Source organism: Cupressus sempervirens, chromosome 6, assembly GCF_028749045.1.
Source record: "Cupressus sempervirens isolate cs-2001-9-10 chromosome 6, ASM2874904v1, whole genome shotgun sequence".
NCBI lineage: Eukaryota > Viridiplantae > Streptophyta > Pinopsida > Cupressales > Cupressaceae > Cupressus > Cupressus sempervirens.
The window spans coordinates 454,671,897-454,698,594 of NC_143123.1; the positions used below are offsets into that span (position 1 = coordinate 454,671,897).

The 26,698-nt window shown below is 33.2% G+C and overlaps 2 pseudogenes; both read right to left on the bottom strand.

The window, feature by feature from the left end:
* Positions 1 to 10,939: 10,939 nt before the first annotated feature.
* LOC149553037 (deoxyribodipyrimidine photo-lyase pseudogene) lies at positions 10,940 to 19,729 on the bottom strand (annotated as a pseudogene).
* A 274-nt stretch (positions 19,730 to 20,003) lies between these two features.
* Positions 20,004 to 21,145, bottom strand: LOC149553038 (deoxyribodipyrimidine photo-lyase pseudogene; annotated as a pseudogene).
* Positions 21,146 to 26,698: the final 5,553 nt, after the last annotated feature.

Genomic DNA, 26,698 nt, shown 5'->3' on the forward strand with positions numbered 1-26,698 from the left:
GAGTCATTATATGTTTGATCATATTTCCATCCTTGATGGGTTCACCACAATCCTTAAGTTGTGCCCTATACATGTCTACTTGGGTAAGATAATCTTTGATGGTGTCAAAATTCCTAGGATCCAACTTGAGAAGTTTTTCCTCAATGGTGTATGCCATGTCTTCATCTACGGTCCCATACAATGCTTCAAGTTTAGCCAAGACCTCTATTGGATTGGTAAGTTTCTTAACATGATATTTGATAGGATCTGTGATATTCTTTAGCAAGGTTCTTAGGACCATTTCTTGTTTAAATTCTCAATCTCCTTTTCGAACCTCATCAACATTAGCAAGAGGTTTCTTTGCTGCACCAATTACATAATGTAACAAACCTTTTTCAACCAATGGCTCCTTTATGCTTTCTTTCCAAGTAGCATAATTATGTGGATTTAACTTTGAAAAAGAACCCATAATGCAAGAGCACAACATCAAAGAGACACAAAACACAATACACCCCCCCCCCCCCCCCCCTTTTCACTCAATCAAAAAAATCCCCCCAAATGAAATATTTTGGCACTTTATACTTAGTGTTTTTAAAATAGGCCAATTATCAAAATGGACAAAGTGGACTTCAAATTTTGTTGTTTACAACCTCCTCTAGGAGTTCAAATCTAGAACTTTACAATGTAGCTCAAAAATATAACAATTTTGAAGTTTGATCAAAGAAATATAATGCAAAGAAAGAACCTATTTTTGAAAGTGGCATTTCTATCCACACAAGACTATAATCTAATTATAGATCTTGAAAGTAGACCAAAAAATATGCACTTTCAAAAAAAATGGAAACTGATTTGGAGTTCAAATGAGCTCGTATTAAGCATTTGAAGTTGCAAAAATCAAGATTTGTGATTTGTAGAAAAAATTACGAATAAAGAGCTCAAACATCCCTCAACAATGTGTAGGTCACAAAATTCTACCCCAAAACAAAAAAAAATTGCTCACAAAAAGTAGTTTGTATGAGGGAGATATCGTTGTTCGAAAATCACCTATGTAATTATTTCTCTTGAATCACCGCTATCTTGCCTCCAAAAATTAGATGACTCTACATTTTAGTAAACAAAAGTTGATATGGGGGTTTTTTAACCTTCTGAATATGATGCCAATATCTGATTTGCACTAGCAAGCACTAATCTTGTCCTATAAAAAATATCTCCTATTGGCCTGATGGCCAAAATTTTCCAAAAAAAATATGCAAATCCAAAAAATAATGTAGAGAAATTATAGAGATTGAAATAATAAAATATGCAGATCTGAAAATTAAATTCAGAGATCTAAAATGATTATACCAAATTCATAAATTAGGCCCTCGAGTGTCATTTTGCAAAAATGTTTTACCTCAAATTTGATTATGAACCAACATAGGTGAATTTATAGTCAATTTTCACCAAAACAATGCTTTGGATGCAACGGTGAGGTCCACTTTGGCTTTAGATGCTCCCAATAGCTACAGATACTTCAGATCTAAATTGAGGTGTCCTCAGAGAGGTGAAGGAAAAATGGTCTCCAATGGCTATGAAATGACACTCCTATGGTTCTGATACCATATAAGAATTTTCCTTAGGAAAAAAATCACCTCAGATCAAGGAACTCAAGTACAAGCACAAAATAGATCAAAGTATGATTAGAATAACAATATAATATTTAATTGACATACAAGTACACTAGGAGTGCTTTTATATAAAGGCCTCTAAGATGCATCTAGAATGCCTAGGAGTTAGCAACATGATAAGTCTTACAACCAAGCACATGTCCACCAGGTGTGGATTATCCTCCATTAAACATAGGAATAAGAATGATGATGAGAGGATAAGCCTACAATGGTGTAGCACAAAAAATAATGTTGTAGACACCATGTGCTTAATTAAGAGTGCAAATAATTGTGTTGTCTACATGACAACTCAGTCAATTATGAAAACTCCAGTGTTGTAGACACCATGTGCTAAATTAGAGTTGCTTACTTTTTTGTTGTCAACATAACTACTCATAAAAGTATGCAAACTCCTAAGTGTCAACCTAATAAATAATAAAATAATTCATTGACATAAGTAAACTTAAGTAAAGTGTAAAGAGTGAATACTTATTTACACCAATAAATAATATAGTTGAGAATGAATCTGGTGTTAAGATAAAATGTTCGAGATCAGATAGAGGAGGAGAATTCACTTCTAGAGAGTTTAATATGTTTTGTGAACATAATGGAATCAAGAGATAGTTATCTTCAACTAGGACACTTGAATATAATGAAATTACAGAAAGAAGAAATAGATTAGTAGCAAAGGCAACAAGAGAAATGTTGTTTGAGAATGATGTATCAAAGTAATTTTGGTGAGAAGTAGTCAATACATCAGGGTACACTATGAATAGAGTATAGATTAGAAAAGGTATGACAAGACCCCTTATGAATTATGGTTTGATCATTCACCATCAGTTAAGTATTTTAAGATATTTGGAAGCAAGAGAGATGATGATATTGGTAAGTTTGATTCAAGAAGTCATGAAAGTATGTTCCTTGGCTATTCATTGAAAAGAAAGGCATATAGATGTTTTAATCATAGAACCAAGACAATAGTTGAGTGTGCATATGTAAAGATTGATGAAAATTTTGGAACTAAGGAAAAGGTACTAGATTACAACTTAGATGAAGAAGAAGATAATTCTACAATTGTTAGATAGAGTGTGGAAGTTTTCTTTGAGACAAACAATGATCTACAGAATGATGCATAAATTGTTGAGCAAAGAGAAGATCAGAGGTTTGAACCTAGAGATGATATAAGAGTTGAGATGACAATTCCTACCTCTAACAAGAATTTGACAAATAAATCACCTTCCAGAATAGATAATTGGGAGTAAAGACAAAGGTGTGATGACAAGAAATAGAGTTAATGTAGAGATATGTTTGATTTCTCAAGTTGAACCTAAAAGTCCCAATGAAGCCTGTAAATGATGCAGCAAAAATCTAGATGTACCCCAAAATGAGGTGATCTAGAAACTAGCAAAAAAACACACAACAAAAAATGAACAAGAGGAATGAGATTTAGATCCAGAGAGACAATATTTCATATACTTGAATCAAAAAATTTGCATCCAACATGCGCAACTCTACAGCTTTTTGGGTTATGGCCATTAAAAACAAATACATCTAAAGAAGAAAAGATCTCTAGACTCAAATGTGAATTTCTACCTCCAAGATACTCCATGCTAAGACTCCTCAACTAAAAAGACTTCTTCATGACTCCCAAAATTATGATTAAGACTCTACCCAAGATTCCCTTAAATACTTGCATTGCCACAAGTCAGCCTATTGCAAATTACTAACTAAATAAACCCTTACATTAAATGCATAACCTAGCCACAAGTTAGTTCTCAAAAAATATTAAATACCCATCATGAAATAAAATATGTGCAAGGTTGGCCCAAATTGGAAATAGACATAGAAAACTCAGTCAGAGAAGGACCAAGACAAATATTGGCACTCAACAGATATAGGATCACTCGACACCAACAAGATTACTCAACACCAATAGGAACACTTGACATATGAAGGGATACTCAACCAACATTACAACTCGGCAAACACTAGATGCTTAGTGAACACTAAAAGTGACTAACTCAAAACTTGAAAGATTGCTTGGTTGATACTAGTAGAATAAATGGGATAATGTGCTAACCAATATGTTAACATGATGTCAAAAAACTTCAACTCAGCAATGACTAAAAATTTACTGCTACTCGGCAATTGTTGTAACTTGACAGCAACCAATAGAATTAGCAGGATAATGTGATAGCCAAGATGCTCCTACATCAATAAAGATGATTATTGGATTCATGCAATGAAAGAAGAACTAGATTAGATTGTAAAGAATGAAACACGGGAGTTAGTTCCTAGACCTAAAGATAAGAATGTGATAGGAACCAAATGGGTATTCAAAAACAAGATGAATGAACAAGGTGAAGTTGTGAGAAACAAGACCATTCTTGTATGAAAAGGTTACTCATAGTAAGAAGGCATAGACTATGAGGATACATATGCCCTTGTAGTGAAAATGGAAGCAGTAAGAATGTTCTTGGCTTATGCAACAAATAAGAAGTTTAAAGTATATCAGATGGATTTTAAATCAGCTTTCCTGAATGGAGAACTTGAAGAAGAGGTATAGATTGAGTAATTTGAAGGTTTTTCTTTGATAGAAGACAAACATATGGTATGCAAACTAAAGAAGCTCTATATGGACTGAAGCAAGCATTTAGAACCTAATATGCAAGGTCGGACAACTATTTGGCAAAACTTAGATTTTCTAAAAGTATGATAGATAGTAACTTATATTTGAAATAAATTGAGAATGGTTTATTGATAATAGCAATATTTGTTGATGACATAATATTTGGAGATAATGATGAAGCAAGTGATAAGTTTTTTGAAGAGATGAAGAATGAGTTTGACATGAGTGTGATAGTAGAAATGAAATTTATCCTAGGATTACAAATTGTGTAGAACAGTGATGGAATTTTTATTTCACAAGCTAAGTATTTGAAAGGCTTGTTGAAGAGATTTGGATTTGAAAGTTGTAAACCTATTGGTGCACCTACGATAATTGGTCACAAGTTATCTAGAAAAGATGAGACACCTATAGTTAAGTAGAAGAAGTATAGATCCATGATTAGAGGTTTGCAATATTTGACTCACACCAAACTAGATATAGAAAATGTAGTTGGGATTGTAGCTAGATTTTAAGCTAATCCTAAGGAGTATCATTATGGAGCAGTAAACAGGATATTCAATTATTTGAAAGGAACATTTGATTATGGTATATGGTATGATAGATTGAGTGACTTCACTCTATGTGCATATATTGATGCAAATTGGGAAGATAGTATGGATGACAGAAAGAGCACCATTGGTGGAGCATTTTTTCTTAGAGGGAGATGGTTTCTTGGCTAAGAAAGAAACAAGCTTGTATTTTACAAAGTGCAGCTAAGGTAGAGTATGTTACAATACAAAACAATTGTAATCAAGTGATGTAAATGAAATAGATGTTGAAGGATATCAGGATTGAGTTTTCAGAACCTATTAACATATACTATAATAACTTAAGTACAATAAGTATGTCTAAGAGTTATGTATTATATTCTAAGATTAAGCATATATCTATTAAGTATCATGTCTTGAGAGAGAAGATGACAAAAAGAGAGAGATTAGATTGGAATATGTGAGTACTAAATATCAGATTGCATATATCTTTATGAAGCCCTTACCTAGAGATACATTTGAGTACTTGAGAGGTATGCTTGGGGTTATGCCCCTACCTACTTTTGAGTAGATGATGCTGAGAGAACATCAGTCTAGTGGTATAGAGAGCTATTGTTAGACTAGACTGAATGTTGATGCTTCCTGTATAGGGGAGTATCTATGATGAGCTAAGTCATTAAGGACTCTCAATATTTGGTCTTGAATCGTGTCTTTGAACACTTGAGTTGGATGAAGAATTGGAGAAGTAAATTTACATAATGAGGCCTTTGTCATTAATGTTAATGGCAAAGAATATGCATGAAAATCATCTCCTAAGTATGTATGGGGAGAAGAGTGCATGAGCAGTCCCTACTTTATTAGGGAGATTTATAAAGATTCATGTAAAGAAGAAGGAGTAATATCTCTATGGGGGAGATATGAATCATAAGAAATTCTAATAAATTGCAAGTTCTTTATTATGAAAATGTATTGCCAATCCTAAAGAAGAAGAAAAGAAAAAAGCAGTGTTCCAAAGGATTTTAGAGTTGATTGATGAAGAGGATTTGAAAATATGAGAACAACAACAACAATAGAAAAGTACTATTTAGTATTCTTCGCACTTAGATTTTTTCATCTATGTTTCCATCAATGCCAAAGGGGGAGATTTTTAGCATAAATGTTGGTGATACTAGATTGGGGGAGTATCCTAAGAATTACAGGGTATTGACATGTTGCATTCATGACTACGTTTGTCATTGACGGAAACATGGCAGTAAGTTTGTAAAGACTAACAAAGTAGCAGACATAGATCTCAACTATATGGACAATGTTTTGATTGTCTTCTAATGTGCATTGATGGACATGTTTAGTATAGTATCCTTATGTGAAGGTTCAATGTGCAACATGTAAGTCAATGATGTATGGAAGATGTACCTATTTTTTAGAGAGTTGTATAGAGATAGGGTACCTGAGAAGTAATTTCTAATGTTTGCATTATATCTTTTGATAGTGATATAATCTATTGATGTTCAGTCAGCCAATGACTAATGATAGTCTGATGATGATATCGGTAGATGCGTAAGTACTAGTATTGCACATGTGAGAATTTTTATAGATTTTGAGATGACAGTTCTATTGTAATTTTAAATTAATTAATTATCTTATTATAATTAATTGGGAAAGCTTGAAAGCTGACTCAAAGAATTATTTTGAAGATATGGTATAAAGGAAAGATGTTTTCCTTGTTTGCAAAATGAACATGCATGTTGTGATCATTGTATTAAGTGCAATGTGCAAAAAGGAGCAGAGTGTTTACTAAATGCAAGTAAGTGGTCCAAGGGATTATTGGATGGGAGATTTGTAATCAAGTTACAAGATCAGAAGGAGTAGAAGCCTAGTTGATAGGATAGAAAGAGGAACAAGAATTACTATTCATTTCTATTATTCTACAAGGAATAATAAAAAGATCATTTTCATAGTGGGTTCATTGATCTTTCCATTGAAGTTGTTTAGGCAGTGAGTCCATCTATCTTCCACAACTCCTAATAGGGTTGGCACAGCTCCTAACAAGGTTGGAATCTTTTAATAGGGATTCAAAGTATCCTAATAGGGACTAATATGGGCTCAATGTTGTTATAGACTCCTAATAGGGTCCATCTTCTAATAAGGAATATGTATATTAGTACATCATCATGTGGGTACCATCCCCATCAGGGTTCTCCCTCTTATCAAGGGTTTCCCTAGTTAACATATGTGGTGTTATTATCCATGAGTATCTTGTCGTGGTTTCTGATTATATTGCTCATGTGATTAAAGTTTAAAAAGGTTGATAATTGTGATATTAGTTGGATAATTGATTCATCCACCCTCCTAGTTATATTAGTGGACTATATATTCTAACACAAAGGGCTACAATGTTATGACAAAGTTTGCTGAAAGTTAAGTGTGAGTTCAAGGTTAAAAGGTGACATAACTTTTAAAGCTTCAAACTCTCTAGTAAGCTATTGAGTGTAAAAGTAGAGGTCCCCAAAAGTTAAGCTCTCAGACTTACAATAAAAGGGAAATTTAGTTAAGCGTAAGAGCATAACCCTAAAAGAAAAAAATTCATAAAGAAAATTCAAAGAAATATCAAAAGGACAAGGGTTTCAACCAATTAGAATTTGTGAGATAAAATAAAAATGATAAGCTATATGGTAACATCAACAAATATACAAAATGATACTTTGATTGTATAATTTAAGTCCTCGTGCATGTAGGCATTTCATGAGATAAATGGAGTTGATAGGGAACATTCTTACATAAAGACATTCTTTGTAACCAAAAAAATACCAATTGCCAAAGCCAAAAGAATTTTTGAGTTTCGGAATGCTTGAATTTTTAGATTCACAAGATATTTCTTGAGAATTTCATAATCTGGAGGATATTCATAGAGGAAAATTTTTCAAAATTAGGAGGTGATGAGGCACAATCTCAAGAGGTGGAAATTGTTCAAGTGTCATATTCCAAAATAAGATAAACAAGGAAGAGGAAGCCTAACAAGTATGTTGATGAGGGGGTTAAACTCCTACTAATATCATCAAATGTAATCTCTAAAAATGAGAATAGTTTTAGTGATCCCTACGTATATTGTAGAAATTTCATCTAAACAAATACAAATGGGTATGAGATGCTCATGTTCTTTTATAGAAATAGATTCAAGAACCCACCAACTTTGAATTCATCAAGGAGAAACTTGGCTAAGCTCATCTTTCCTGATGTGTACATGGATGTATATTTATTAAAATCCCTAATGGAAAAGTATAACCCTATAGCTAAGTCTTTCCAAAAGCAAGATGGGAGCATTCTATGCACATTGGATTATGTATATTTCATTAAGGATTTCAGATTTGAAGGACAAATTAGTGTTTAATCTGGGTCATTCTAGAATGCAAAAAGAATCAAATTTTGGAGCTCTATTTAGTGGCTCTCACTATACTTATTACTAAAGTTTAGGATATTATCCTTTCTATTATAGATATTTTTGTCAGACTCTGAAAATTCATTAGCCCATTCAAATGCCTGATTATCATTTGAAGAGTTTTCTTGAAACCTATTGGCTCCTGATTTAACAGTTTTGAAAATAACCAAGAAACTAGACGAATGCATCTAAGGCTAGAAAATTCCTATGACAGATACACTTGACTACAATCTTGGGCCAACTATAAGGCATAACTCCTTCACTTCAGGCTCTACAAGACCTAGGTGGGGTTCTAATATATGGTACCATTGAAATTAAAAGATAAAATTGAACATATTTGTTGCAAATGAAAACCCCCTTTGTCTCCTAATAACTCATGCAGTAACATAGATCTACAGTAGTTAAATGCAAATCTATGAAATTCATAAGCTAAGTGAGGGTTAGACTTTTTAGCTCTTCAACATGAAAGGGGGAAAAGAATTTGATTCATAATGTTGAATTCAATAAAACCCCTAATATGTAGCAATAAGAACTAATGATCTTGTAGCTAATCAGTGCCTAATCCATTGGGAAACTCAATGAATCAAATACATACATATGGGTACCTGAGACATATTCATATTTTCAGATATCTAATCTATCCATTCACCTTATAAATAGACATCTATGTTCAATCTAAATCTCATTCTTACCTAATATCCTCATCAGTAAACTTGCAACCCTGTTGATTTCCCTAAAGCATTTACATAACCCCTTGAGTTATAAGCAACAAATGAAACAACATACAGCCTTAAGGGACTACAACTACAACCTAGGCTCTTTGTTCAAAGATCATAAATTATTGAAAATGCACTAAGAAAGGGGACAAGATCTAAAATGAAAACTCAAACACTTGTTGTTCTTTGTATTGATTTCCTTGAAATAATACATTCATATGATTGAATTTAAAACAAAGAAACACCTAATATATATGAACTATCCATATTTATCTTCCTACTACTATTCATACAAGATAAATTTGCTAAAGGAAATATGGTGTCATAGTATGGGAACACATTAAAACTGGAACCAAAACATGGTATCATAGTAGTGAGTGGTTTTTCTCCAAAGACTAGAACCCCCCTTTACAATAGATAAGAGAAAGAAAGATATAGGAGAAGAATCAATTCCTAGATCTGATCTATAACTAACATGCGTCCACTTGAAATTCATCTCCTAGAAGCTGAAAAAACCTCTCTCTAATCTCTTTCTGTAATTGCGTATCAAATCTTTATCATTTTGGCCCTCAACAACACAAAATATCTCAAATATTTGATAGAAATGATAATTGATTGTGATGCCTGATTTGAACTCAAGACAACCAAAAAATCAGTTTAAAAATGAACTTTAGAAGCCACTAAAACCTTTTAGAATCACTTTAGGCTCCAAAAAACTTCAATATTGGCTTCCAAACTTATTATGATCCTTCATAATGAATTCTGCCCATTCCACTAAGAAAACCCTAGAAAACACAAAACTGCTTATAACTCAAACTGGTGAAAACCTACTTGAAAATTGACCCCATACTCAAAAAATTCATCTTCTCTCAATTCCAACGATATACTACACTACCTATTTTGGAAAAAAAATGCCCTTAATATGGCCATTTCAAAATCAGGCTCTTGGACTAAATCAGAGCATTAAAAATAGAAAACTTTAAAAATTTATATAGTTTAAACTATATAAGAACTTTTAAATTCATTTACTTCTTTCAAATTGTAAATCATGCATTTGAAAACTTTTTTTGAATTTTCACTTTTATATTTAATATTTTTTGGCCACGCCACTTGTCAACTTCTCATTTTCCATGACCCCTTTTGAAATATTTTTTATTTTTTTATTTATTGATTTCTACATCTCCATCTCCCATAGCACCAAAGGGCACATGCTTTCCATCTTATGCTCTTATAGGACTACACATTAATACATTAATATTAACTCCTTCAATTTTGCATAACACTAGGAGCTTGGGAAATTTCCTTTACATTCTCACATTTGGAGTTTGTTTTACACCTTTACAAGCCTGAACATAGCATCAGAGAGACTTAAAATTTGTTTTACACTCTTATGACTGAGCGTATCATTGTGAGCATTAATATTTAAACCTCTAATCTCACAGGTTCAGCATAAGATCGGGCATCTTCAATCTTGCATTTCCTAACTTCACGCATCATTTCCATGTGGCTTCTACCTTCTTCGAAGCTTGGATCAAAACTAACTATAGTCTTCGTACCTAGCTAGCCAACCACAGGCCCCACAACAAAGCTTCCACTCCAAAAGTGCTTTTCTTTTAAACATTAATCTATGTGTGTGTGGGTATATTTAAACTATAGAAACTTCTATCCCAAATCCAATGTGGGATAAAGCTTTATATCCCTACCATGCTATCCTCTAATCTGATGGCATCTTCTCATATCTATCACTTCCTTCATAGAATTTAATGTCTGTGTGAACAAATCCAACTAAGGACATAAGGCGGCAATTTTCTATTTCTTAAATTTGATTTTTTTTTTAGCTCTCTTAGCGTGAAAAACTATTCAAAGGTGTCTCCTTCAACTTTGACTATGGTACTCTTCTATATGCAGTGTAGATTTATCCCTTTTCTATGTTCCCTCCCTTGTTCTTCTTTGTAGCAGCTTCTTGATCAATCCATTTGGCTACCATGAGTCTTTGACTACTCCCTCTACATTTGACCTGTGTGGGGTTCATTTTTAACCTGTGGCTTTGAACGTTGGTGACTTCCTTTAATGCGTGGGTTCCTTCTATTTGATGTTTCTTTAAAAACGTGGATCTTGCCATTCAAATATATAGCTATTGCAAGAGCTTCTTTTGGTCCTTTAGTCCACTCAAGAATTTTTTTGGCCCAGTACACTCACATGAAACAATGCATTATCCCATGGTGAACCATCTCCAACTGAGAAGCATTCCGCAAAAGATCATCTATTTTTTCTTTTTCAAGTTGTTCCTTCATGTAGATATGTTCTCACTTATCAGATGCATGATCCATCAAAGTCTTATGAGCCCATTCCTAGGCACCTTGTAGATAATCATAATTAGGCTAGTAGAAGTATAAATTGTCTACAAGTTCCCTTCTTATCACCACTTCTTCAAGGAAAGCATCTAGAGATTTGGGATAAGCTTTCTTGAATGCACAAGCCTCTAAAGCACATCATTGTGAAGAAATCTAGCCATAATGCAAATAAGGAGATAGTCCTGATAAACTAGTTGGCTTTGAAGGATCATTCTGATCATCAGAAAAGTTCTTTAGCCTAGTTGTCAAAAATCCATTCTTTTTCCCAAGAAAAGCATCCTTAGCTGCATCTTCTCCAAGTTCACACCAATGAATTTTAGGAACTTTTGCTCCCTTCCTGAGAACATTATTAAGCAAAGTATCCTAATCTATGTCCACAAGTGGCTCAGAGCACCATTTCTTATCGAGTCCTTTGACATCAAGAAATTGTACAAGGAACTTTGAAAGCTACTTTTGGATCTTTTCTTTTATGGTACATGAAACATACTCTAGTTTGTTAGATGTTTTCCACACTAGCACAACATTGTGGGCATCTACCTCATGAACAACAATACCCTCAAGTATTCTTTTACAAATGGTTTCCCTCCATACTTGACCTATATGTAAAGGTGAGAAATCCATGACCAAAAGAGAAGCACCACATCTTTGCAAAAAATTGGGAATGTTCTCCTCTACTTTGCCCTGGATTCTCCATATTCATATTTTTTTAGGCCATTTTTTTGAATTTAGTAGCTTGCCTCCAAGGTACTGCCAACTAGAAAGAAGTCGTGAATTCTAGCTTTGACTTCTGTTATTATGTTCTCTATAAGAGATTAAATTTAACCCATCATTCTAGTGAAAAATTCCATTTTCAATGCTCCCATTCCTATGACTAACATCACCTTTTTAATATCCTAATCAGAAATAGGGTGATCTGCCTTGTATACAATCCATGAGATCATTGCTTTCTTGAAAACCATGCAGTTGTGATCCAAACAACAAATTTTGATGAAGGTCTTCAACCCTTGATGCTTGTACCCTCTCTTGACAAGTCAAATCTTTAGTTTGATATTCATTTCTTGGAAAAATGTACACATTTTGATCATTCTTTCTTGTAATTTGATCTTTGAACAAAAATTGGCAAGTTCATCTCTCTCCCCATCACCAATGCTAACTTACAACATTATTAGATCAAGACATTCTAATAAAACAAATCAATTCTACTTCCTTTTTAAATTATCTTGAAAATCCCACAATGCCCTATCACTCTAATAAGATTAGTCAGGCCCCAAAGTGGGTTCAGCTAAAAAAAATTCATTTCCAAACAACTAAATCCTCAAATTGATCTTCAGAACATCTTGAACTGATCAAAATCAAATGTGACCATTGAACAATCATTTACAAGTCATTTTATCACTCTTTTGCAAACTATCAATTTTGAGTCAAGAGGTCCTTTGACTAGCCTTAAAAATTGACACAGACATCTAACCAAGTTGTGAAAAATGGCACATTGATTCTTTGTTTTGCATACTTTTACCCTTTTGAATCTCGTCTCATGATGAATTCTGAGTCAAAAGATATTGACCATTAAAGTTGACCTCTTAGAATTGCCTGCATGAAAACATGTCAGAAAATGATAAATTGCATTCGAATTTGGCTTTGAAAACTAGGTAAACTGACACTTGGGGAAATGAAACTTGGGGGATTGGTTTATTCTCACAAGGATAACATGAATCTATGATTAGGGCTCATGATGAATAACATGATGCAAATGGCAAGTGGTCAAAGTGGGCTACTCAAAATTTGTAGACTGTAAACACTAACATAAAACATTTTTTTCAAACGGAATGGACTTAGAAAAGTGTGTAGAGGGATTCGTCAAAACTTGTAAAATGGAACACTTGGAGTAGTTTTAGAGTACAAAATAGTGGTACAATCCATTCAATCTCAACAATCATGGATTTGGAGATATGACATCATGAATAGGGTTTCGAAAAAATCTACATCTTTTGACACCTGTGAAACTTTATAAATTGCAAACAGAATCGCATTTGAGAACTAATCAAATAGATTCTTCATAAGCTAAATTTTTTAATGTAGCAATTATTTAACCTCTAAAATACAATGAAAAAGGAATTTTCACATTTTGGTCAACTGGGTCAAAGTTATATTAGGTTAAACAGGGCTTTCCAGAATTCTAAACATTTTGCAAATGCATGAAAACGGTAAATTACCAACTTTGAGGGGTTCAAAACCTAATCAAACAGATTCAAAATCACTTGAAACTTGGAACATAGGTTCTTTGATATGCATGTTAAATATCTCCAAAGTGGCAGGTGATAAAATATTTTTAGGTTAAAGATATTCAAAGCCAAACAGGGCCTCCTATCGTTGTTTGACATTAAGCAAAAATGTAGAATTGACAAGTGCTCAAAATAGGACTTCACAAAATGGCTCAAAAAGCCAGTTTATCAATACGAAACATATAGATGCACTAAATACAATGTGTTAGAAATATTAAACACCTTATGGGCCTCAAAAGTACAGCCGGCTACAAATGCATCAAAAAGCACTTATAGGGCTTAACTTTCTCAATGGTACTCAAAATCAAGGCTACAATTTTGAGCACCAATAGTGGCTTTGTCTGGGGATGGATGTCACTTGCAGGCATGGCAAGGATTCTGACCTCTAGAAGAGGTAGATCACTCAAAACAACTTCTCTTAAACAACTTTATTGAAAGCAAGGAAACAACTACTCCTATTATGTACAAACAATGGCCCCAAGCCACTGAGATTCAACAATATCTCTTACCTCTGTCAAATACCTAATTTGCATCTAAACTTTCATGAGGTAAGCTGGAAATTTTTCTTGTATTTGTTTCACCAATTATATTAGTATCTTGAAACAGCTAACTTGGCAAAACAAGATCATCACCATTACTTTCATAGTGCATGTAAAAGCTTGGCATAGCTTCAAACTCTCACCTACTATGAAAAGGAACATTAGCATGCTCATGAATATCAACATCAAACTAAAACTAATCTTTATAAACTAATTCATGAACATCATCAAACGGAAATACAAAAGCCTTATATTCAACATCATCAAATGAGTTATGTGTATCACTCATACCTTGACTTTGCATCTCCTCAAATGTTGACAACTGGATTTAAGATGAGTAATCAGATTTATAGTCACATATAACATCATCATCAAAATCTGAAATCACTCCATAACCTCTTGATGTATCTTCACAATTGAAATGTTGATTAGTTTTTACCTCATTTAAATCATCATAAAACTTACTATGAAGTACTGTCTTATTTTCAAAGACAACTCCATCAAGCACCTCATCTTCAAGCTCACAAAATGCAACATTATTAGAAAATTCAATATCACAAATGGAAGAACAATATTCTAATTTTTTATAGTAGTATGACAATGTATCACCATTTACATCTAGCTCAACTAAATCTAAAACTTCCATGTCCTCTTCAAACAATGGATTGATAACTCCATGCAAGGATCCTCTTTGAACATTTCGACAAAAGATGGGTTGTTCATCATTGCAACCTTCATCATATAAAGCATTAGTATACACTTTAAATTAACAGCCCATTTCATCCTCATGAAGACTTTCAGCATATGAAGAAAAGTTAGAACTATAGGAAAACTCACTTTCTATTTCTTCCACCAAACATATAGTGTCCATAATTACATTCTCTTCATTATCTTGTTTAGGATAACCATTATAGATAGACCATGAATCATTCCTAAACACCTCACTACATGTTGGAGTTTTATTGTCTAATGTAAAAGCACTTGACAACCCTTTACTAAAATCTTCATATTCAAATTCATTAACATTATATGGATTCAACATTTCCTTATTTTCATACCTTGTGGGAAAATCACTCTCAAATTCTTCATTGACTAACTAATTTGTATAATGCAAAAACTGAGATGCACTTTCTTTTTCAAATTCAAAAAAAGAATTCATACCTTCACCTTCTTATGAATGTTCATTTCCATCATTGCTTTCTTCTTCCCAATTAGAATCAAACTCGTATGAAGATAAACATGTAGTATCATTTTCCTCACTTTGATTCGAGTAACCACTCTCATCATCTCCCTCATATGATTCCTCTTGATTATATATCAGATCAGCAACTTTATCTTTATCACTTGGAAGATGAGTTTTAGCTTCTTTGTTCTCATATTGAGATGAATATATTTCAACTTTAGATTTAATAATATTCTCAACATGATGTAATCTATGAATAAGATAAACCATTTCTTGCATATATGATTGATCAAGTGAATCTATCTTAACATCTACTGCTGAAACATTACAAACATATGCACTCTATTCTTCTAACTGTGATTGAGATAAATGCAACTCACACTCTTCATCTTGTGTTATCTCTCCATGGCATGTCTGATCAGCAACATGAAACTCAAGATTAGAGAGATAACTCTCAGCCTCCTCACTTTCATAAGACTAAGATTTAAATGTAGCAACTTCAAATTTTGAAGCATTAGTTACATCATCATACATATAATTATCATGAGAAGAACTTATTGTTGTAACTAAACCTTAATCTACAATATCATCACATTGCTCACTACTATCAAAGTATGAAATACATCTTACTACTATAACATCATGAGCATATGTGTCTTCATTTACAATAGACTCATTCTTCTCTACACACACACTTGGATTTGAAATTTCAATATAATTATACATTATAGTAGGGGTGTTGATATTCTAATTTGGGATTAAAGTGTCAACACTATGTATTTATTGAGGCTTTTATATCAGGCTTTTATGACCACTAGGGATATTGAGATAATATTCTCTCCAAATTGATCCATGAAGGCGGAATGCAACTCACCCCATAATGAAATAGAACATGCTGGTAAAAAAGAAAACCAATCTCTAGCATCACCTTCTAAAGTTTGAACAAATAGTTTCATGTGCATATCCTCGTGAGCAATCTCATAGTCACCCATCAAATCACTGAACAACTCAACATTATGACTAGCTGAAAAAATATGGTTCCCATTAAACTTAGGCAATTTATTTCTAACATCATTAGGAATAACATTTGGGAAACCATAGATACCATCAAAATTTAATGGCATATATCTCTTGGTAGAAATAGATCTAGGAATTTCACTGATAGGCTACATACTAGATGAAATGAAACTCATCAACAATAATTTTGATTTGTAATTTGCAACAAGCTTACAACCTTCTAGAAAATAACTCTCTTAAAATACACTTCACAAACTTAAATACAACAAGCTGAAACTCAATCCAATGAAGTGTATGAAACCTTTAAAACTATTCTCCTCCTTTTAGTGATGAATATAACTTAATGGAGAACACACTCTTTAACAACCAATTTTCATGAAAAGATAATACATGAAAATAAAATACCTCAAGATCTAGATGGCTTATGTTCCCTATTTACAATAGCAGGCCCAAAATCTCATCAATTCTTTATTGAACTTTTTGAACCAACACATCACAAATCTTACCAAGCTTCTAAATGTTTCAACCTCTAAGAATTTTCTCTTCTCCTAAAGCAACTAATCACAATTCATGTATAGAACTGCACTAGTACAGAGATTAACTTCGAGTCACCACTCACATTAAGTGAGACATGAATTGCATTAGTCTTAAAGATACCACAAACTGATTGAAACAATAGTAGATAGAAGACACCTCTTTAGTTTTATCTTGAATTTGAAATCTCTACACAAAGTTGAAACATGACTTTCTTGACTCTGAAATTACAGCAGTAGCTCACACCAAATTAAACTGATTAAAGACATACTCATTTCTCACCATAGTTTACATCCAATTTAAGAACTACTGCAAGAATAAAGCTTCTTGGGGAACACAAAATTCAGCAAGGGTATGAAGAACACCTCACAACCCGCTGTTGTAGAAAAATTATTCTAATGTATTGAATCTTCTTTAAATTCTCAAGGTTTGTCTATCATTTAGATTCAATACAACTCTCCAGTAGAGTTGACATTTTATTGGCTCCTACTTTAACAATTTTGAAAATAACCAAGAAACTAGATGAATGCATCTAAGGCTAGCAAATTCCTATGATAGATACACTTGACTGCAATCTTGGGCTAACTATAAAGCATAACTCCTTCTTCACTTCAGGCTTTACAAGACCTAGGAGGGTTAACCTTGAGGTTCTAATATATGGTACCCATGCAATTAAAACATAAATCTAAACCTATTTACTGCAGATGAAAACCTCTTTTGCCTCCTAATAACTCATGCAATAACGTAGATCTACAATAGTTAAATACGAATCTATGCAATTCATAAGTTGAGTGAGGGTAAGACTTTTTACCTCTTCAACATGAAAGGGGGAAAAGCATTTGATTAATAATGTTGAATTCAACAAAACCCTTAATATGAGACAGTAAGAACTAATGATCTTGTAGCTAACTAGTGCCTAATCCATTGGGAAATTATATGAATCAAATACATACATATGGGTACCTAAGACATATTTGTATCTTCAAATATCTAATCTATCCATTCACCTTGTAAATAGACATCTATGTTCATTCTAAACCTCATTCTTACCTGATATCCTCATCAGTAAACTTGCAACCCTGTTGATTTCCCTGAAGCATTTACATAACCCCTTGAGTTATAAGCAACAAATGAAACAACATACAGTCTTAAGGGACTACAACTATGACCTAGGCTCTTTGTTCAAATATCATAAAACATTGAAAATTCACTAAGAAATGAGAGAAGATCTAAAATGAAAACTCAAACACTTGATGTTCTTTGTATTAATTTCCTTGAAATAATACATTCATATGCCTGAATTTAAAACAAAGAAACACCTAATAGATTTGAACTATTTGTATTTATCTTCCTACTGTTGTTCATACAAGAGAAATTTGTTGAAGGAAATGTGATTTCATAGTATGGGAACACATCAAAAATAGAACAAAAACATGGTATCACAACAGTGAATGGTTTTTCCTCCAAAGACTAGAACCCCCCTTTGCAATAGATGAGAGAAAGAAAGATATAGGAGAAGAATCAATTCTTGAATCTAATCTATAATTGACATGTGTCCACTTGAACTTCATCTCCTAGAAGCTGAATAAAAATCTCTCTAATCTCTCTCTATAACTGTGTATCAAATCATTATCATTTGGCCCTCAATAGCACAAAATATCTTAGATATTTGATAGAAATGATAATTGATTATGATGCCTAATTTGAACTCAAGACAACAACAAAATCAGTTAAAAAATAAACTTTAGAAGCCACTAAAACCTTTTAGAATCACTTTAGGCTCCAACAAACTTCAATATTGGCCTCCAAATTGATCTTGATGCTCCATAATGAATTCTGCCTGTTCCACTAAGAATGCCCCAGAAAACACAAAACTACTTATAACACAAACTAGTGAATACCTACTCAAAATCTAACCCCATCTTCAAAAAATTTGTCTTCTCTCAATTCCAACAGTATAGTGCACTGCCTATTTTGGACAAAAAAAGCCCCTAATATGGCCATTTGAAAATTAGGCTCCTGGACTGAATCAGAGCATTAAAATGGAAAATTTTAAAAATTTATATAGTTTGAACTATATAAAAACTTTTAAATTCTTTTAATTCTTTCAAATTTTAAATCATGCGTTTGAAACCTTTTTTTGAATTTTCACTTTTATATTCAATTTTTTCTACCCATGCCACTTGTCAACTTCTCATTTTCCATGACCCCATTTGAAATATTTTTAATTAATTTATTTATTTTTTTCTCCATCTCCATCTCCCATAGCACTAGAGGGCACATGCTTTCCATCTTATGCTCTTACAAGACTACACATTAATATATTAATAGTAACTCCTTCAATTTTGCATAACATCGGGAGCTTTGGAAATTTCCTTTACATTCTCACATTTGGAGTTTTTTTTATGTCTTTACGACCCTGAATGTAGCACCGAAGAGACTTAAAATTTGTTTTATGCTCTTAAGACCCGAGCATATCATTGTGAGCATTAATATTTCAACCTCTGATCTCACAGGTTGAGCCTAAGATCAGGCACCTTCAATCTTTCCTTTCCCAACTTCACGCATCATTTCCATGTGGCTTCTACCTTCTTCGAAGCTTGGGTCAAAATTAACTACAATCTTCGTGCCCAGTTGGCCAACCATGGACCCCACAATAAAGCTTGCACTTCAAAAGTGCTTGTCTTTTAGACATTAAGCTATGTGTGCATGGGTATATTTAAACAATAGAAACTTCTATCCCACAACCAATGTGGGATAAAGCTTTATATCCCTACCACACTATCCTGTGATCTGATGGCATCTTCTCATATCTGCCACTGCCTTCATAGAATTTGATGTCTACATGAAGAAATTTGCCCAGGCACATAAGGCAGCACTTTTCCATTTCTTAAATTCGATTATTTTTTATTAGCTCTCTTACTGTGAAAAACTATTCAAAGTCGGCTCCTTCAACTTTGACTGTGGTCCTCTTTTATATGCAATGTAAATTTATCCCTTTTCTATGATGCCTCCCCTATTCTCCTTCCTAACGGCTTCTTGATCAATCCATTTGGCTACCGTAGGTCTTTGACCACTCCCTCTACCTTTGACTTGTGTGGGGTTCATTTTTAACCTACAGCTTTGAATGTTGGTGACTTCCTTTTAATGTGTGGGTTCCTTCAATTTGATGCTGCTTTAAAAACATAGATCTTGCCATTCAAATATATAGCTATTCCAAGAGCTTCTTCTAGTCCTTTAGTCCACTCAAGAATTTTTTTGGCCTAGTACACTCGCATGAAACCATATATTTTCCCATGGTGAACCATCTCCAACTAAGAAGCATTCCACAAAAGATCAATTGTTTTCACTTTTTCAAGCTATTCATTCATGTAGATATGTTCTTTCTTATCAGATGTGTGATCCATCAGAGTCTTGCGAGCCCATTCCTAGGCACCTTGTAGATTATCATAATTAGGTTGGTAGAAGCAAAAATTGTCTGCAAGTTCCCTCCTTATGACCAATTCTTCAAGGAAAGCATCTGCAAATTTGGGATAAGCTTTCTAGAATGCACAACCCTCTAAAGTACATCATTGTGAAGAAATCTGACCATAATGCAAATAAGGAGATAGTCTTGATAAACCAGTCAACTTTGAAGGATCATTTCGATCATCAGAAAAGTTTTTAGCATGGTTGTCAAAAATCCATTCTTTCTCCCAAGCAAAACGTCCTTAGGTGCATCTTCTCTAGGTTCACACCAATGAATTTTAGGAACTTATGCTCCGTTCCTGAGAACATTATTAAGTAGAGTATCTCAATCTATGTCCATAAGTGGCTCAGAGCACCATTTATTATTAGGTCCTTTGACATCAAGAAATTGTACAAGGAACTCTGAAAGCTACTTTTGGATCTTTGCTCTTATGGTATGTGCACCATACTCTAGTTTGTCAGATACTTTCCACACTGGCACAACATTGTGGGCATCTACCTCATGAACAACAATACCCTCAAGTATTCTTTTACAAATGGTTTCCCTCCATACCCGACTTATATGTAAAGTTGAGAAATCCATGACCAAAAGAGAAGCACCACATCTTTGCAAAAAATTGGGAATGTTCTCATCTATTTTTCTCTGGATTCTCCATTTTTATTTATTTTTAGGCCATTTTTTTGAATTTAGTAGCTTGCCAGTCATTCCAGTCAAAAAGTCTATTTTCAATGCTCTCATTCCTATGATGGACATCACCTTTTTAATATCCTCATCGGAGATAGGGTGATCTGCCTTGTATACAATCCATGAGATTATTATTTTCCTAGAAACCATGTAGTCGTGACCGAACCAATAGATTTTGATGAAGGCCCTCAACCCTTGATGCCTGTACCCTCTCTTGACAAGTCACACCTTTAGTTTGATATTCCTTTCTTGGACAAATGTACACATTCTGATCATTCTTTCGTATAATTTGATCTCTAAACTAAAATTGGCAAGTTCATCTCTCTCCCCATCACCAATGCTAACTTACAACATTGTTAGATCAAGAAAATCTAATAAAAAAAATCCATTCTACTTCCTTTTTAAATTATCTTGAAAATCCCACAATGCCCTATCACTCTGATAAGATTAGACGGGCCCCAAAGTGGGTCCGGCTAAAAAAATTTCGTTTCCAAACAACTGAATCCTCAAATTGATCTTCAAAACATCTTGAACTATTTAAAATCAAATGTGACCACCAAAAAATCATTTACAAGTCATTTTATCACTCTTTTGCAAACTGTCAATTTTGAGTCAAGAGGTCCTTTGACTGGCCTTAAAAACTAACACAAACATCTAACCAGGCTATGAAAACTAGCACACTAATTCTTTGTTCTACATACTTTTACCCTTTTGAATCTCATCTCATGAAAATTTTTGAGTCAAAATATATTGACCATCAAAGTTGACCTCTTAGAATTTCCTACATGAAAACATGTCAGAAAAGAATAAATTGCATTCGGATTTGGCTTTGAAAGCTAGGTAAACTGACACTTGGGGAAATGAAACTTGGGGCATTAGTTTACTATCATGAGGACAAAATAAATCTATGATTAGGGCTCATGATTAATAATAGGACGTAAATGAAAAGTGGTGAAAATGGGCTACTAAAAATTTGCAAACTGGAAACATTAACATAAAGCATTTTTTACAAACCAAATGGACCTAGAAAAGTGTGCAGACAGATTCATCAAAACTTGTGAATTGACACACTTGGAGTATTTTTAGAGTACAACATAGTGGTACAATCCATTCGATATCACCTATCATGGATTTGGAGATATGACATCATGAATAGGGGTTCCAACAAATCTGCATCTTCTGACACTAGAGAAACTTTATAAATTGCAAATAAAATTGCATTTGAAAACTGATTAAATGGATTTTTCATAAGCTCAAATTTTAAACATAGCAAGTATCTGACTTGTAAAATGCAACACAAAAGGAATTTTCACATTTTGGTCAACTGGTTCAAAGTTATAATAGCTCAAACAAGGCCTTCTAGAATTCTAAACATTTTGCAAATGCATGAAAATGATAAATTACCAACTTGGAGGGGTTTGAAACCTAATCAAACAGATTTGAAATCACTTGTAACTTGGAACATATGTTCTTTGATATGTATGATAAATATCTCCAAAGTGGTACGTCATAAAACATTTCTGGGTTAAAGATATTCAAAGGCAAACTAGGCCTCCTATCACTATTTGACACAAGAAAAAATGCAGAATTAACAAGTGCTCAAAATGGGACTTCACGAAATGGCTCAAAAAGTTAGTTTATCAATACAAAACATATAGATGCACTAAATACAAGGTGTTAGAAACATTAAACACCTTACAGGCCTCAAAAGTACAACCAGGTACAAATGTATCAAAAAGTGCTTATAGGGCTTAACTTTCTCAATGGTACTCAAATTCGGGGCTGCAATTTTGAGCACCAACAAAACCCATCAGCCCTAGATCCTTTAAGACACACTGATTATTCTATATTGGAATTTTTTTTAGGAAAGTCTCTCATGTACAACAATTTATTTAACTTGGTAGATTCCTTCTTATCTAAATGAATTTTGAAGTCTTAAAAATTTGAATGGAAGGACATCTTGTTTGATTGTGCCCTTGTAATAACTCTACTTGTTCCACCTAATGGAACATCAACTTTTAAAAAAAAACATGGACCTAGTTAAGTTGGGAGAGATTTATACGTGATTCTTTCTTCTAGAGGCAATGATTCATTCTTCCTTGTTTTTCCTATTATCATATTTATCACAATTAGGGATTTCCTTATTTTGTTTTGTTTCCTTAGTACTAGGATTTGAAGTAGGATAATTATGTTCAATCCTTTTATTATTTATTTTCTTCCAACCCTTATGCTCTTCCTAAACTAGATATTGCTACATGCCCATATTTTATTTACTACTAGGGTTTGTTGTCACAGGATATAGGGCATATTTAGTGATATTGAAATAACCTTTTCAGATTGTGCATCTCCTATGATTCAAATTTAATGGAAACTTTTTGCTATTAAACATGGAATCATTCCTATTTGATCTATGTTTTGCACTTGCACAATGAGTTCTTTGAAAATATTGATTGCTCTCGCATCTAGGGAAATCCTTGCAAACCTTGGATTTATTTTGAGTAACTTTATCAATTTCCTTGATTTGATATAGGATCTTTATTCTAGAACCATTTTCTTGCAAAATCCTGAGCGGATTTATAGTTCCAAATGCATATTTTGTATTTGAGAAATGCTTTAATTATAGATTTCTCTTGGGAATGACATAATCTCCCTTCCTTGGCGTGGTGTTTCTATTGTCTATCCTACTTGGGCATCAAAAATTTTGAGTGTGAGTTCACTTTGATGTGAAGGGTTTAAAATTATAAATCAATTTTGTTCTAAATTTATTTAGTAAGAAGAATCAGTGTGCATTATTCACTATCATTGAAGTGTGGATTCTTCTACAGAGATTGTGATAAATTTTGTTGATCCGTTTGTGGGCTTATTTTATAATTACATAATAGATTCTCTTTTAGATTTATTTTCAATGTAAATTTAGTTTTATTGTATTTAGGGCTTGTAATATTAGGCTCAAGTTTACTTTCTTGACTTGAGAAAGTCACCTCCTACATATGAAGAATTGACCTATCTCTGAATGAATTTGCTTATCACTAATTTTAAATGAATTAGCTACTGGTAAGATTTCTCTTAGTAGTTCTATTATAAGTGGAATTTACTAGTTATTGATATTCTTTCTATATAAAAGGAGGTCAAATTTAAATAGATTCAATAACTCATTCACTATTGCAGGTGGATTTCACACTCACTATTGCAATAGAGAATTTCACTATTACTCTTTAATCATTGTAACAAAAAAAAACTCTTAACAAAGTGGACTTATCGGTCTTTTAATTTATTATATGGTAACATTATATTGAGTATTTGTCATACCTTTAGAGCATGCCATTCTTTAGAAGTATCAATGAATAAACAAGGTCTAGATGATCTTTAGTGAAAATCATCTAACAAGGTCACATTAACAATGTGTATGTAACCTTTAACAAGGTTAGCTCTAGAAAGAGCTCACTTGAGAAAAGAAAAAATTTTGGGTTGTCGATTCTTAGGTGGGTTTTCTCTTTATCGGGTTTCTATGTTAAATACTTGTATCAAATAGTGTGAATGTTTATGATGTTGCAAGTTTGTTTCATGCTTATTATTTATTTCTGTAATTTGATATATGTTGGAAGATAACTTTGATACTTAGTATATATTAAGTACCTTTTATTATAGAGTTTATATTAGTCTAAGTTATTATGTTAGATCTGGTTACCGAGTTATTGATTTGAAAGATTAAAGCATTTGAATTAGTGAAAAGTGTTTTAAGGCTTGTGGGATAACTAGTTATAACTAATTGATCCCCTCAAGTTGTCTAACAATTGGAGGCTTCCCCTAAATATGAGGCATCAATAAAAGTGGATTGAAAAAAAAAAAATTTAGTTGAGTCACGATTTTGTCGCACTCCTTGTTCCATTCATATGCCATGCCTTTATGTAGAATCTTTGTGAATGGTTGTGACTGAATAGCTAGTTGTGATATGCACCAAAAAATGCATTGGATTCTTCCCTTTAGTTCTCTCATCTAGATTATGTTCCAAGGTGGCAACATTTCTATGACAGCCTAAAATTTCTTAAGATCTACCTTGATGTCTTTGTCTAAAATAATGTATCCTAGTAGTTTATGTGATGTGACACAAAACATACATTTACTAGGATTTAGTCTGAGACTAAATTGTTCCATGAGGTCTAAGGTTCGGCCTCAATTCTTGTGATTTGTTTTCCTTTACATTCTTTTAGACTTTTTATCAACATAGTCTTCCATAGTTTTGTACATCATGTCGTGGAAGATAGTTCATATTGCACGATGATATATGAATCCAACATTTTTTATGCCAAATATCATTACAATCTAGTAAAATGTACCCCAAGAAAATGTGAAAGCTATTTTCTCCTTTCTTTTATGCAATTTTTATCTAGTTGTATCTAGAGAAACCATCCATTAATGAGTTCATTTCATATCTATCCATCATATCTACTATGATTTCAGTATTGGGTAGTGGAAAATCATCCTTTGGATGTGATTTATTTAAATCCTAGAAATTAATGCATACTCTTGTATATTTTTTAGGTTTAGAAACTAGCACTATGTTCGAGATCCATTCAGCATGATCAATGGCTTGGATGAATCCATCTTTCAACAGCTTCTCTAGTTTAGCTTTGATTAAGAGTGCAACATGTGGATGCACCTCTAGGAGTTTCTATTTTACAAGATTCATGTTTGGTGCAATCAAAAAATGATGCATTATAACATTAGGGTCTAGACTTTTCATATAAGAATATGTCCATAAAAATTTTATCTTCTTTTCCCTAAAGAATGATATGAATTGTTCTTTATCTTTTTCTGATAAGAACTATGCAAGGTGTATGATATGTGGATTTTCATTACTACCCAAGTTTATTTACTATGTTGATTCTCTCATCATAGATGATCTTTCTTGAAAGTGACTTGGAACTGCATCAAATATCTCATATTTTGACACCTCACAAGTTTTCACCCATAGATGCATATTTTATTTTCACTAGTTTAGGCTCTAATATTGCCACGATGTGGTTCTCACCATCATAGCATATATTATTTTTCTTCTTTTTTATATGAGTGAGATATTTGGTGTCACCTTATCTAATATTTACACTCTATTTTTCTGGTGTAGGACATTACATGTTTGACAATATTTATGATACAAAGAGAACAACAAGAAAAGTGGTTCCCTTGATACCCCTCACCCACTTCTCCGAAAGAGGACTAAGGTTTACTCAAATGCTAGATGGCCTTTATGGTTTCTAAATCAACCCTCTCAACAATCCCTACTTCCTTTCACACTTCTCACCAACTTACGTAAGGTTCTTAAATTTGATAGCTTTTGGGTCTTGGGAATTCTAGCCCCCAAAGTTGCTAACTTATGGGATTTACTTTTGGGGTTCTTACCAACTCTTACAATCACTTGGAATTATGTCTTAGGCACATAAACAATGTGTTTCAACAACTAGTTTGATCCCCAACTTCTTACAATGCCACAAACCCAATTAGGGCTAGTAGGTTAATTAGGCCTTCCTAATTAGTTTTTCCTACCTACCTCTGAAAACTTCCAAATGATCAACCCAAAAAACTATAGTTTCAAATACCCTTTTCAAACTTACTTCAGAATCCAAGAGATCGAGACTTGACCCTACTCGAGCAGTCCCTAACCCTTACCTTGTACGCGGACCTAATAAGCCTAATTAGGCTTGG